Below are 4,090 nucleotides of genomic sequence, written 5' to 3'. Positions count from 1 at the left end.
TTGTTTGGCTCCTGTGAATACCCTAGAATAAGTATCTTAGCATAAATTTGGATGGAAATAAGACCCCTGCTTAAAACTGAGGGCCATGTCGGGGCTTTCCTGCTTGTTAATACAAGTTGAAAAATACTCCTGTGGATTGATGCCTAGGGCTGCAATTTATTAAATGTTAAGTATTTAAGGATGAAAAAGATACACATATAACTTTATGACTCTCCTCTGTGATCTACCCAATATCATTGTAGGGCTGGGACCCTGTACTATCAATATATGATCTGATTCTAGATTGGAGTCCATAAAAGCAGATTAAAGCAATTGGAAAATTTGTAAATAAAGAGAGGTGAGCAGAGGAGATGGGGTGTGTGTATGTGTATGTGAGAGAGAGAGAGACAGATAATGAGCCATGAAAGAGAAACCGCAATCCAGAATTTTTAAATTCATGAAGATGATTGAGGCCTCTTCACACACACAAAAATATTTATTCACTACAGAATAAATAAAACTAATAGAATAATCTGAAAGAATCTTTCAAAATAAATATATTAAGGATGTATAAAGAAATAAATGAAAGAATGATATCTTTAAAAACTTGTTTATTTTCTTCCTTTATTTCTTTTTAAAGATTTATTTATTTTGGAGATTGAGAGAGAGAGCACAAGCTGGGGGAGGGGCAGAGGGAGAGAGTGAATCCTAAAGCAGACTCCCCACTGAGCGTGGAACCTGAAGCCGGGCTTGATCCCAGGATCCGGAGATCATGACCTGAGCGGATACCAAGAGTCGGCTGATCAACCAACTGAGCCGTCCAGGCACCCCCTTTATTTTTTTAAATAAATACCTCAAAAGTTGTAAATACACCTCTAGGTGCCTCTTTATCTGAAACCCACAGATTTTGGTAGGTAGTACTTTCGATATCATTTGTTTCCCAATATTATGTCATCTCCAGGTGTTCTCTTCTAACACTTGGGTTATATGGAGTACAATTTTGAGTTTCCAAACATATGGAGTTTTAACTGTCTTTTTATAGTTAGTAACAACTGTCATTCTATTTTTTTCAGAGAAGGTATACTTCATATTGATTTCAGACATTAGTTGGGAATTCCTTTGTGACCTAATAATAACTGATCTTTATAAGATATTGTACTTGTATGAAAACAATGGATCGTGGATCACCACATCAAAAACTAATGATGTATTGTATGGTGACTAACATAACATAATAAAATTAAAAAACAAAACAAAACAAAAATAAATAAATCTGTATATGTAAATATAAAAAAAAGATATTGTACTTGTAAAAAATACATATCCTGCCTTTGTCAGGCAAATGATTCTATAAATATTCATTAATTCAAATCTAATTTTATTGTTCAAATATTCCATATCCTTATTAATATTTTGGTCCTCGACCTATCAGTTTTAGGGTAAAAATATTATTATTATTGGGCGCCTGGGTGGCTCAGTTGGTTAAGCGACTGCCTTCGGCTCAGGTCACGATCTTGGAGTCCCAGGATCGAGTCCCGCATCGGGCTCCCTGCTCAGCGGGGAGTCTGCTTCTCCCTCTGACCTTCTTCCCTCTCATGCTCTCTCTCTACCATTCTCTCTCTCTCTCAATAAATAAATAAAAATCTTTAAAAAAAATATTATTATTATTTTTTTTCACCACCAGCATACCCTTTAATAAAATGTGGAAGGTTGCATGACGGGGAAGGGGGGAAGTGAAATATGACCATTTACAACCACAAAAAACCTCTGTACATGTCTAGCGCCTGGCAGAGGTGAGGGCAGGTAGGGCAGCGGCGGGCGGGGCCAGCCCTATTTGTAGAGGATGTCGTAGTGTCCAGGCCGATAGAGGAGGTACACCTTGGGCTCGGAACCCTCGGGAAATATGTGCGGGTTGGTGGTGCCACCCTCGCCGTGGTCCATGTACTCCACCTGGATGGAGACGCTGAGGGCCTGGGCCAGCGCGATGATGTGAATGTGGTCGCTCTCCTTGCACATGGGCTCCACCTCCTGCTGACAGAACTCCTTGACCGTCCACCCCCCCTCGATGAAGTTCTCGAAGAACTTGCTCTCCCGCTGCAGGTAGCCTGAGGTGAGCAGCCTCAGGTACACCACCAGGTAGTCCGAGGTGCTCTGGTCGTTGAAGGAGGCCAGCAGGTCGGCTACGGAGGTCTGCTTCTCCACCTGCTCGATCAGGTCCATGAACGTGTTGTGGAAATCCTCGATTGTGAACTCGGTGAAGCCCTGGGACACCAGGTCCTCTTTGCTCTTGGCAGACACGGCCTTAAACCGCTGCAATTCCTTGCTGTCGTCCAGCAGCGCCTCCAAGTGCGAGAATCCGAAAGCTCGGTAGAAGCAGTTTCCGTCGGGCCTGGTCTTGCGGATGTATGAGTACTTTTTGTGGAGGTCCTTGATCTTCTGTTGATAGATGTTGTCATCCTCAGCATACTCCTTGTACAGGACAGATAGCTCCAGTTGCTCCGAGACCAGGGGGTTCTGCACAGCAAACTCTTGCTGAATTCGGTCCTGCTGAGCCATGATGGCTTCATCATAAGCAAGACAGTTAACATCTTCGGAGTCCCTGCCGAGCAGCTCCTGCTTCTGCTGCTGAGGTTCCTCTGCTGCCATCTTTAATCTGATACCTAGAAGTACTGCACCGCCAGAGTAAAAATGTTATTAAAATATCCTACTTTGATTGTGGGTTTGTCAACTTCTCCTGGAAGTTCTCTCTGATTTTTTTTGGTAATGAGATAAAATTCCATAATATAAAATTAATCATTTTAAAGTATACAATTCAGTAGAGTATAATGCATTTCAATGTTATGCCATTATCACCACTATCTAGTTCCAAAACATTTTCATCACCCAAAGGAAACCTCTTAAGCAGTCACTCTTCTCCCCCAAGTCACTGGCAAACACTAGTCTGCTTTCTGAATCTATGAATTTACAAATTCTGAATGTTTCTTATAAATAGAATCATACAACATGTGGTCTTTTGTGTCTGGCTTCTTTCATTTAGCATAAAGTTTTAGAGGTTCATCCATATGGTAACATGTACCAGTACTTCAATCTTTTTTTTTTTTTTTTTTTGGACCTACACTTAACATTCTAATGAAAGATGGTAGTTGAAGGAACATTATACACAGTTTAGTTCCAAGGAATTAAGCATATGACCATTCACATACCCTTCTACAGATAAATTTACAAACACTTATATCTTAATGAAACATGTTACTTGAAGGACACATTAATACATAGTGTACTTTCTTTTGGGGGTCCTCTAAATACTTTTTATTTTTTTAAGCTTTTAATTAAATTCCAGTTAATTAACATACAGTGTAATATTAGTTTCAGGTGTACAATATAGTAATTCAACACTTCCGTACAACACACAGCACTCATCAGGACAAATGCCCTCCTTAATCCCCATCACCTATTTCCCCCATTCCTCCCACCCACCTCCCCTCTGGTAGCTATCAGTTTGTTCTCTATAATTAAGAGTCTGTTTCTTAGTTTACCGCTCTCTCTCTCTCTCTTTTTTCCCCTTTGCTCATTTGTTTTGTTTCTTAAATTTCACATATGAGGGGACTCATATGGTATTTGTCTTTCTCTGGCTTATTTCGCTTAGCATAATACTTTTCTAATTCATCCATGTCATTGCAAATCACAAGATTTAATTCTTTTTGATGGCTGAGTAATATTCCATTGTATATACATACCACATCTTCTCTATCCAATCCTTTTTATGGATTTATGGATTTAAAGGACAAAAAAATGTCCTTTGCATGCACATACCCAACTTAGTTTATCCATTCATCCACTAATGAACATTTGGGTTATTTCCACATTTTGACTATTGTGACCAATGATGCTATGTACATTCATGTAAAAGTTTTTGTTTGAATACCTGTTTTCAAGTCTTTTGTGTATACATCTGGAAATGGAATTCATGGGTCAGATCATAGCTCTATGTTTAACTGCTAAAAGAACTGTCAAAATGATTTCCATGGTGGCTAAGAACCATTTCACATTCCCATCAGCAATGTGTAAGTGTTCCATTGCTTCACATCTTCACCAGCACTTGTTTTCTTCC

At 39.5% G+C, this 4,090-nt stretch overlaps 1 pseudogene; it reads right to left on the bottom strand.

The window, feature by feature from the left end:
• Positions 1-1,761: 1,761 nt before the first annotated feature.
• On the bottom strand, positions 1,762-2,625 carry LOC114203296 (ubiquitin thioesterase OTUB1 pseudogene; annotated as a pseudogene).
• Positions 2,626-4,090: the final 1,465 nt, after the last annotated feature.

Source organism: Eumetopias jubatus, unplaced genomic scaffold (assembly GCF_037043125.1).
Source record: "Eumetopias jubatus isolate StellerSeaLion01/CBP00866 unplaced genomic scaffold, mEumJub1_p1.0 scaffold_11, whole genome shotgun sequence".
NCBI classification, from domain to species: Eukaryota; Metazoa; Chordata; class Mammalia; order Carnivora; family Otariidae; genus Eumetopias; species Eumetopias jubatus.
This window is presented reverse-complemented; position numbering and strand designations above follow the sequence as displayed.